This window comes from Medicago sativa, chromosome 3, assembly GCF_051527215.1.
Source record: "Medicago sativa cultivar Bolivia chromosome 3, Bolivia_mono, whole genome shotgun sequence".
Taxonomy (NCBI): Eukaryota; Viridiplantae; Streptophyta; class Magnoliopsida; order Fabales; family Fabaceae; genus Medicago; species Medicago sativa.
The window spans coordinates 27,521,993-27,533,670 of NC_140751.1; the positions used below are offsets into that span (position 1 = coordinate 27,521,993).

Below are 11,678 nucleotides of genomic sequence, written 5' to 3' on the forward strand. Positions count from 1 at the left end.
TTCTTCCATTGATATCTAGTTTTGGCAGGTAACTCTAATTGTGTGAGCTTTCTTTGGTGCCTATGATTTTAAGTTTTCTGTTCATAAAAGCACGCTTCTTTAACAACGTTATGACTGTCATGATACTGCATCCAAACTTGATCCATCCTTTGAATTCTAGATTTTGGGTAGATCTTATAGTTCTATGAAAGATTTGACTATTAAATTCCAATAACAAAGGGTTGTGATCCGATCTGTATCTCCACATATGGTTGTTTGTATGCGCAGGGAACAAAACCTTCCATTTATCATTTGCCAAAAACCTATCCAGTCTAGCCATTACAAAAGTGTTATCATGGTGGTTATTTGCCCAAGTGTAAACAGACCCCTTATAACCTAGATCATCCAGTTCACAATGAAAAAGCGTACTTTTAAAGTAAGTAGCCAAATTTTGATCTGCTATGGCTATTATTCTTCCTAGCATTGGATATCTAAATAAAATTCTTCTGATAAATTTAGAAGAGTGCATGTTGGAACACTAGTCATTCTAGTGAAGAAAATTGGAAGGAAAAACACTATGAAATAACTAGTGTGTGGGTGTGACTTAAAAATGTCCCACATTGGAGGGTCACCTCAACTAGTAAGTGTTTATATATGGGCAAAGTGACCTCCAAGGGTGTGCCCTTGGGGTACCCAATTTTGTGAACGGGCGAACGCTTACAAAATATATATATCACGCGCGACACCGCCGTCCGTCTGACCGGCCGGGCTTGGGTCGTGGGTTAAAAAATGATATATATATTTTTTTTGAAGGAGATATATATATTTATTGTTACTTGAAAATGTTTAATTAATTAATTTAATCATTATCCGTAAGCGCTACGCGTAACAAACAAATAAATTTGTTACGATCCGACCCGATCCAAAACGCGTATCCAGAAACTTCCGGATATATCCAATTAAGAAACAAAACGCGTTTGCTTAAGGATTAAGCAGACTTAATCCCCAAGTCACTCGTTTTTTGTTACAAACTCTCCCTATAAAAGGAGAGCTCGCCCCATTCATTCTTCACACCAAAATCTCACAGTTGATGCTTCCCGTGCGGTTTTCTCTCTTCTCCCTTTCGATTTTAACAAATCGTTCTTCTTCTTCTACTCCTTTCTGTCCCATCGGTTTCGAATAGAGCGGTTACGTACCGTATCGAGTGGCTTCGATCAAACGATTGAACCATACTTTGAGGTGTAATTCTCGAGCGACTATATACTGTGCAATATATACTTGTAACAGTGATCTGGGCTGTTTTATCCTGGAGACGGCGTGGTTGATAGTCTACCTTGCACAAACTAGGGTAGTGCCGCGAAACGTCTTAAAGAAAGTGACCTGGTCGTGACTCACCCAGTAATTTCGTTCGGTATATTTTTAAATCGAAAAAACAACAATTTTAAGACGTTTCTAAAACCATGAGTACCAACAACGAAATTACTGTATCTGGAACAGCTGTCGATTTCAACAAATCGTTTAAGTTTCACGGTAGTAACTTCAAGCATTGGCAAACAAAGATGATGTTTTTTCTAACTACTAAAAAGGTTGCCCACGTCTTGAAGAACAACGTACCTGTGATACCATCGATGTCGGTTCCTATGGAAACGACTAATAACGGTAAGTCAGCAGCAGATGCTTCTATATCTGCTACAAATGCTAAGTTGGAAAGGCTTACTGCCGAACATGCTGAAAAGGTGAAACAGGCTGAAAAAGATATACTCCTCTGGCAAGATGATGATTATCTGTGCAAGAATTACATTTTGAACTGTCTTGCGGATCATCTATATGATCTGCATTTGATTTATAAGACAGCTAAGGAAGTTTAGGATGCTCTTCAGAATAAATATAACACTGAAGAGGCTGGCTCAAAGAAATTTGTTGTGAGCCGGTACCTAAACTATAAGATGAACGACGAGAAATCTGTCGAAGAACAATCTCATGAGCTTCAGAATATTGCTCATGAGATTTTTGTTGAAGGGATTCAATTACCTAAGCAGTTTCAGATTGCTGTGATAATTGATAAATTGCCCCCTGCTTGGAAGGACTTCAAGAATGCCCTTAGGCATAAGACTAAGGAGTTTTCTCTTGAAAGTCTGATTACTCGACTTCGTATTGAAGAAGAGGCAAGAAAACAAGAACTGAATGAAGAGGTGTTTGTTGTCTCGAACAACAACACTAAAAAGAAATCTGTGGGTGCTGTTCTGAAGCCTGCTGGCAAACAATTCAAGAATCAGATCCGCCCTGCAAATAAGAATTCCAATCGGAATAAGAATGGGAACCCACCAAAGGTCCCAAGAGCTCAACCATCAAAGAATGACTCTGCTCAACCTTTTAATTGCTACAATTGCGGGCAACCATGTCATATGGCACGAAAGTGTAGAAACCCATCCACTAGACCGGCTCAAGCTCAGGCTCACTTGACAACAAATGAGGAGCAGCCGTATATGGCAATGATAACTGAAATCAACATGGTGGGTGGATCTGATGGTTGGTGGATAGACACTGGTGCCTCTCGCCATGTCTGTTATGAACGTGCTATGTTCAAAACATACACTGCTGCTGAAGATCAGAAGGTGCTGTTGGGAGATTCTCACACCACTGAAATTGCTGGAACCGGAGATGTGGAGCTGAAATTCACCTCCGGGAAGACTCTCATATTGAAGGATGTGATGCACACTCCTAGAATTAGGAAGAATTTAGTTTCTGGTTTTTTATTGAATAAGGCTGGTTTTGAACAAATCATAGCATGTGATATGTACTCTATTACTAAGGATGGGGTTTTTGTTGGGAAAGGGTATGCTATTGATGGTATGTTTAAGTTGAATCTTATGAATAAAATTTCTCCTTCTGCTTATATGTTGTGTGATTTTAATATTTGGCATGCACGACTCTGTCACGTTAATAAACGAATCATTTCTAATATGAGCAATCTCGGTTTAATTCCTAAGTTATCTTTGAATGAATTTGAAAAATGTCAATTTTGTAGTTAAGCAAAAATAACAAAACGATCTCATAAATCTGTAATAAGAGAAACCGAACCATTTGAATTAGTACATTCTGACATATGTGAACTTGATGGTAACTTAACTAGAAACGGGCAAAGATACTTTATAACTTTTATCGATGATTGCTCTGATTACACTTATGTGTATTTAATGAAAAACAAAAGTGATGCGCTTGATATGTTTAAAATATTTGTCAAAGAAATTGAAACTCAATTCAATAAAAGAATCAAGCGCTATCGTAGTGACAGAGGCACCGAATACTTATCACACACATCCAATGAGTATTATAAAGAGCTCGAAATCATTCATGAAACTACTGCACCTTACTCTCCTGAAATGAACGGTAAATCGGAAAGAAAAAATAGAACCTTTACCGAGTTAGTAGTTGCAATCATGCTTAATTCTGGTGCAGCGCCTCATTGGTGGGGGGAAATTTTATTAACTGTTAGCTACGTGCTAAATAGAGTACCTAAAACTAAGAACAAAATTTCTCATTATGAAATTTTGAAGAAAAGACAACCAAATTTGTCTTATATTAGAACATGGGGCTGTTTAGCCTATGTAAGGATTCCTAATCCCAAAAGAGTCAAACTAGCCAGTAGAGCCTATGAATGTGTATTCATTGGGTATGCATTGAACAGTAAAGCATATAGGTTTTATGACCTAAAGGCTAAAGTGATCATAGAATCAAATGACGCCGATTTCTATGAAACGAAATTTCCCTTTCTATCAAGAGATAGTGGGGGTAATAGTGGGGGCGTAAACATGAACACTACACCTGATCACAATCCAGTAATCAGAAATAGTGATGAAAACATCATAACTGATGCTACAGAACTTCGAAGAAGTAAGAGAGCAAGAACTGCTAAAGAGTATGGACCTGAATATGTGGTCAATACATTAGAAGAGGATCCATCAAACCTCAAAGAAGTTTTGTCTTCCTTGGATGCAGATTTATGGCAAGAAGCCATAAATGATGAAATGGATTCTCTACTGTCTATAAGGGTACTAATTTCCTTGGCTGCTGTTTATAACTTGATAGCACATCAAATGGATGTGAAAACTGCTTTTTTGAATGGTGAGTTGGAAGAAGAAATCTATATGGAACAACCTGAAGGTTTTGTAGTTCATGGACAGGAAAGCAAAGTCTGTAAGTTAGACAAATCTCTGTATGGTCTAAAACAAGCCCTAAGCAATGGCATGAAAAGTTTGACAACTTAATGATTATAAATGAGTTCAAAGTGAATGAAAGTGACAAATGTATCTACTACAAGTATGATAAAAACATTTGTACTATCATATGTCTATATGTAGACGACCTACTCATTTTTGGGTCAAACATTCCTGCCACAAATTCTGTGAAATCACTGTTGAGTAACAACTTTGATATGAAAGACCTAGGAGAAGCTGACGTAATTCTTGGCATCAAGATTACTAGATCAGATAAAGGAATTTCCTTGGATCAATCTCACTATGTTGAGAAGATCTTAAGGAAATATAACTATTTTGATTGTAAACCTGCAAGCACACCTTATGATCCAAGTGTAAAACTTTTTAAGAACACTGGAGATGGTGTTAGACAAACTGAATATGCGAGCATCATTGGCAGTCTCAGATATGCCACTGATTGTACTAGACCCGACATTGCCTATGTCGTGGGACTCTTATGCAGATTTACAAGTAGGCCAAGCAAGGAGCATTGGCATGCTATTGAGAGAGTCATGAGATACCTAAAAGGGACTATGACATTAGGATTGTATTATCAAAAATATCCTGTTGTACTTGAAGGATACAGTGATGCAGATTGGAACACCTTGTCGGATGATTCCAAAGCGACCATCAGCTATATATTTAGCATAGCTGGAGGAGCTGTTTCTTGGAAGTCTAAGAAGCAGACCATTCTGGCTCAGTCCACAATGGAATCTGAGATGATAGCACTAGCGACTGCTAGTGAAGAAGCAAGTTGGCTAAGATCCTTGCTAGCTGAAATCCCTTTATGGGAGAAACCGTTACCGGGTGTGTTAATTCATTGCGATAGTACCGCGGCTATTGCAAAGATTAAGAATAGTTATTACAATGGTAAGAGACGACAGATAAGGCGAAAACACAGCACGATTAGAGAGTGTATCTCTAATGGAGCGGTTAGAGTTGATTTTGTACGTATGAATGAAAACTTAGCTGATCCTTTGACGAAAGGACTTAATAGAGAGAAAGTCCGAGAAACATGCAGTAGGATGGGACTAATATCTATAGCCCACTGAATGATGGTAACCCGACCTATATGACTGGAGATCCCAAGATTTAGGTTCAATGGGTTAAAACAAGTCATGAGGTGGTAGAACATGCTATGAGAAAAAGAATATAGAAAGCATGATCTTGCAGCTAAAGAAGGATGAGGTAATAGTAACTCTTAATGAGATCTATACTCTATATTGACTGGGGTACACAGCTACAGGAGTACCCTTGATAGACTCACCTATACGAATGTGGAACTTAGGCCAGTCCTATGGAATTTTGAGGCAGAATTCCTAGAGCATTCGTTAAAACCGGGATACACGTGCAGGGCCTTAAAATGCACGGGCTTTTAGAATACACCTATGAAAAGGTTTGTGTGTGGATTCTACGTCTGAGATAGAGTTCAATGCTGTAAGCAACTCTTGTTAAATTAGAATACCTTCCACTATGCAAAGGTTCAAGTTGTTGGCGACACCTTTGTATATTAGCAAATCTTATGGAAACGTTTTACGTTATTTCTCGAAACCATTTTGAAGTCAAGTGGGGGATTGTTGGAACACTAGTCATTCTAGTGAAGAAAATTGGAAGGAAAAACACTATGAAATAACTAGTGTGTGGGTGTGACTTAAAAATGTCCCACATTGGAGGGTCACCCCAACTAGTAAGTGTTTATATATGGGCAAAGTGACCTCCAAGGGTGTGCCCTTGGGGTACCCAATTTTGTGAACGGGTGAACGCTTACAAAATATATATATATCACGCGTGCGACGCCGCCGTCCGTCCGACCGGCCGGGCTTGGGCCGTGGGTTAAAAAATGATATATATATATATATATATATATTTTGTTACTTGAAAATGTTAAATTAATTAATTAATTAATTTAATCATTATCCGTAAGCGCTACGCGTAACAAATAAATTTGTTACGATCCGACCTGATCCAAAACGCGTATCCAGAAACTTCCGGATATATCCAATTAAGAAACAAAATGCGTTTGCTTAAGGATTAAGCAGACTTAATCCCCAAGTCACTCGTTTTTTGTTACAAACTCTCCCTATAAAAGGAGAGCTCGCCCCATTCATTCTTCACACCAAAATCTCACAGTTGATGCTTCCTGTGCGGTTTTCTCTCTTCTCCCTTTCGATTTTAACAAATCGTTCTTCTTCTTCTTCTACTCCTTTCTGTCCCATCAGTTTCGAATAGAGCGGTTACGTACCGTATCGAGTGGCTTCGATCAAACGATTGAACCATACTTTGAGGTGTAATTCTCGAGCGACTATATATTGTGCAGTATATACTCGTAACAGTGATCTGGGCTGTTTTATCCTGGAGACGGCGTGGTTGATAGTCTACCTTGCACAAACTAGGGTAGTGCCATGAAACGTCTTAAAGAAAGCGACCTGGTCGTGACTCACCCAGTAATTTCGTTCGGTATATTTTTAAATCGAAAAAACAACAGTGCATTTTTAATAGTAAGGTCAAGAAACATGGATATATTCTTTGTGCGGCTATGAGGGATTTTCACATGATGTGTTTCCATCTTTCATTAAGTCTTGGATGTCACCGACAAATAACCTCACATCCCCAATTTAAACATCTGTTCCTATGTCATCAGTTGTTTCTTTATATGTACCAAGTACTAGTTCACATGAACTGTCATCTTTTTCGAACCAACCCCCAAAGCTTCAAACTCTTTTGGTGGATTGCAACTCTGAAGAACAACTTTCTCTTGATGGAAAAATAATTTTGGATGCTTTATATGCTTATCTCTGATACTAGTCTCATAGTAGTAATGCTTGTATGAGACTTATTAATTGAAATTGGCTAATTAAATATTTTTCCATATCGAAAGTTTAAATTTATAAATAACTTTTGTGCTAATCGTTTTTTAAATTAACAACAAAGACTTCTTACATGCAAGAACAAACTAATGCTGCAAGCAAATAATTAAGAGGGATTGATAGTCTGTATTATGAATCCAAGCAAAGAAATTTTGTGTTACTTCAAAAAATTTTACAACCAGAATATGATTAATTATTTAATGAAAAAAATTATACTTTTAAATGATATTAACACACGTCTATTAATTTTTGAGTCTATCTTTACTTCTACAGAATATGGATGTCAGTGGGAGTGGTGATTGTTTGCTCCCTGATGATAGTTATCGTGATTCGTTAACCTTCAACTTCGAAGGCTCTTCTGTAACTTTTCAAGTTCCTCAAGTGGAAGGGCATAGCTTGAAGACAATGATGTGCATTGTCTATACTTCAAACTCAGATAACATAACATCTGATGGCCCTAAAAATGTGTAAGTGAAAAATTACACATTTGGGGCATGAACTTTATTTTCTCATCCTAACCATCAAGTCAACTTTATTATGTCACAAAAATGTTTAGACTATATAAGCCTAAAAGACGTGGAAATGTTGACAATTTTGAACTGCTTAGGGGTCGAAACAGGTAACTAATAAGTTCTTGTTTAGATCAGCTGTTGATGCTTAAATTTCGCGTCCGAGGCCGAATGTTACTGTTGACTTCCGATTAAATTTTAACTCAAATTTAGTCTAATTTTTTTTAATAGCTGAGCAAAATTAAGCTTTAAGAGATCAAATCAAAACAGAGACTAGAAGATTTTTTTTTTTGGGAAAGGAGAATTATTTATTAGCATGAGTGAAATTTTTATTAGCACATAGATGTTGAGTGTCATTAGTGTAGAGTTTATTAGCATGACTCCAAACCGAATCACAAGTGTTGACTTGATAACATTGCATAATTGAGCATCAATATTTTCATATTTCGATTTTTCATTTGCTGCCGCCATATCCAACTTCGCAGATGACCATTGTAACTAGACCAAGAACCCAATTTCTCTGTAGACATGGGGCAGGTGACCCAGTTAGGTGATAAGTGTTCAAAAGTGATATATTTCATATGGTAGTTTAGGCATTTTAGTGACTTGTTTTGCAAGATTCTCCATGGAAAACTCCAAATATTATGCAAATATGTCATTTATGCTTTTGAACCTTATTCTACCCTTGTCGTGCAGGAAAATACAAGCAGAGAACAAGAAACGTCAAAATTCAAGGAAGCTACGCTATTAGCGTGTGATACGCTATTAGCGTGATCAAGAGATGCAAAAGCCAGAGAGATACGCCAATAGCGCACCTGGGGCGTGAATCTGGAGCACTTGTGAAGAATTCGCTATTAGCGTGATTTACGCTATTAGCGTAATCACTCCAGAGAGATACGCCAATAGCGTACCTGGAGCGAAGCCAACCAGAAGATGTCAAGAAACACGCTATTAGCGTAACAGTTCCAGAGAGCCACGTCATTAGCGTGGTTTGGGCGAAGCAGGGCAAAAAGGACCAACGTGGCAGGCTTCCTGAAACATACCATTTCAGTTTTGAAAAGAAATAAAATAAATAAATAATATATATATATATATATATATATATATATATATATATATATATATATATATATATATATATATATAGTAACACAACACACACACACGTGAAAAAAAAAATAATAGTTAAATAATAATGATATTAAAACAACACACACATGACGTATACACTTCCCATTCTTTTTCCTCTCTCCCGAAACTTCCAGCTTCTTCTCGGTTCCACCTTTCCTCATTTTTTTTTCAGTTTTTCTTCTTTTCACAAACCACCAAATTTCATCACCAAATCAAACCCCATAAGAAAAAAATTGCACATATAATCAAAGCTATTTCATGGTACAAGTGATTTTGGGTAAAGTTTTGGAGTTGGAGTTGGTGCTTCAAAGAAGGAGAGGAATACTTATCTCATAAAACTTGTCTATTAGGACTCTTTGAGGTATTTTTTATCAACTTATAATTCAATTAGTGTTAATTTGGACATGATTAGTTTGTTTAGAAATTATTTAGAGGTTATAATATATACTATGAAGATTTTATGGTTAACTATAATTAGTGAAGTAGTAGAATGAGTTTCTAATTTATAAGAAAATATTATTGATGCTCAGATATGACACCGGACGCTTCAGATGCTTCTTCAGGAGTGGTTAGAGAGCAAACTTAGTTGATTCCTCATAACTGTGAGTTGATAACGATCATTATCACCTATTTTCACTATTAATATTGTTGATATTTTGATAATTTTCTATGTTAAAGTATTTATCAAATTGGGGAACACACCCTTTGAACATTTTAAACATTTCTCTCGTCATTGTTATTTAAATTCAAAGTCATCAAATTTAACTATACTCTATTTGCATTGCAAAAGATTTGAAATTGAGATATGGTTGCATATACTCTGACATGAATTTTGAGACATGGAGAAATACGGTTTTGAGATATATGTTTTTGGGAATTTTCGATATTAATATAAACTCAAATTAGGCTACTTATGATTTATACGTTGACTTGAAATGGAGATTTGATTAGCACATATTTTTGTGCACTGGATTAATATGTTCCGGGAAATACATTGTTGTGACAATTCCTATATGTTCGTGAAATTAGTTTTGAAATGTTCTAAAGTATGGTTTTGAAGTGTGTTTTTTGAAGATTTTGATATTAATATGGACTATATTTGGATTTGAATTTGGACTTATCTATGATGATAAGTAGTAGATTTTCGATTGAGTTTTGATGAATGTATTTTGATATAATTTTCAATATGTTGTGAAATATGGTTTTAGAGACATTTTGAAAATTTTGTTTTGAGAAAAACTATTATTATTGCGACGACCTAGGTGCACCTAGTATGTGATTTCAATTAGGTAGAATTACCCCATTAGATGGAGCCGCCCCTTTGGAAAGGCTGCCATTAGGAAGAGAGGGCTATCAATGAGAGGTAAACTTCCTAATTGAATATTTTTTTTTTCACATTTTGTTTTGAGTTAAGAGAAAAGAGCTATCTGTTAGATGGAGCCGCCTCTATGGATAGGCCACCATTAGGAGGAGAGGGCTATCAACGAGATGGAGCTAGTTCTTGATTCACCCATTTTGATATACTTTAAAAAAAACATTTTGTTTTGAGTCGAGAGAAAAGAGCTATCCGTTAGATGGAGCCGCCCCTATGGATAGGCCACCATTAGGAGCTAGTTCTCGATTCACCCATATTATTTATTTTAACTAAATGGAGTTTTCAATATTTTCTTTAAAGGTTTTTATTAAGATTTTCGGCAATATATTTTTAAAGGCTTGTAATTTTATGTCTTTACGATGTTGGATTTTCGTTGAGGTATACCCATTTGATTGTAAACATTTATAACGTGCGGATTTTCATGCGTATAATACGTTTGCGGGTTATAAGAATTTTATACAGCTATTAGATTTGTAAATTAACATTAAATTTTGAGAAAAGTAAATAATCGTGCCGTTGTGTGTTTCCCTTCTAGTTGGTGGTGGTTGTTGTCTGCTCACTAAGTCTTTGTGACTTACCCCTTCTTTTACATTTTTTTCAGATTTAAAGTCAAGTGCGTAGAAAGCTTGTAGCAGAGTTAAAGATATATCAATGTCATTCTTGTGGTAGGTTTCCTTGATGAATGTCTCTTTTGTTTATGTATATGTTAAATCAAAGTATCTGCAGCTATTTGGAGTTTAGGAATGTTTTATTCTGAGATGTACAAAAATGTAAATATGTCATTTGAAACTCTGAATGAGAATACAGGTTCTTAAACATGATTAAAAATCTTGGAAATGTTAAAAATACAGAGGATACTCTGTCGAAATTTCAGTGACTATTATTTTGAAGTGAAAGTCAATATGGGAATTGTTTAAACTATAGTTTGTCAAGTGATGTCAATAGGCTTGCCGAACTAGGTTGTTCTAGTTTGTGCGCCGGTCACGATTTTGAATTTGGGTCGTGACACTTCCATTGGCCATTAAATAGGCCGACCTACTACGCTAATAGTGTACATTTCGCTAATAGCGTAGGTGTAAAAACACAGCCCATTTAAATAGCATTCATACCTCTCTTTTAGGTCATTCACTATTCCATTAGATATTTTTTATACATTCTAAGAGAGAGGTCAGAGCTATTTCCAAGAGAGAAACACAAAGCAAGTGGTTCAGGAGTAGATTCAACTCAAGATCACTTTGGACACGAAGGATCTTGACATGGAATCTTCATCTTTCCTTCATCCTTTGCATAGTATACATCTCTATGTGTAGCTATCATCTACTTTGTAGTATTGAGGTAACAAACAAGCTATTATGTAATCTTTTGATCTTTTAATGTATAAGGTTCTAGCTTAATGATTCAATATTGTTGTTATTCTTATGTTTAATGCTTTCAATGAGATTCAAGATGATTTGGACACGAACTCTTGAATCTAGAACTAGAATAACAATCTATCTTATGTTATATCACTCTTGACAAGTTTGTAAACCTTTGATAATTACTTTTAATCAATAACTTAATG

General features: G+C 36.0%; 1 long non-coding RNA gene across 1 annotated transcript; it reads left to right on the forward strand.

The window, feature by feature from the left end:
* Window positions 1-8,835: 8,835 nt before the first annotated feature.
* LOC146936848 (uncharacterized) lies at window positions 8,836-11,018 on the forward strand. Its single transcript, XR_015030748.1, has 3 exons — window positions 8,836-9,103; window positions 9,273-9,344; window positions 10,719-11,018. It is a non-coding gene; the product is annotated as an uncharacterized LOC146936848 (long non-coding RNA).
* Window positions 11,019-11,678: the final 660 nt, after the last annotated feature.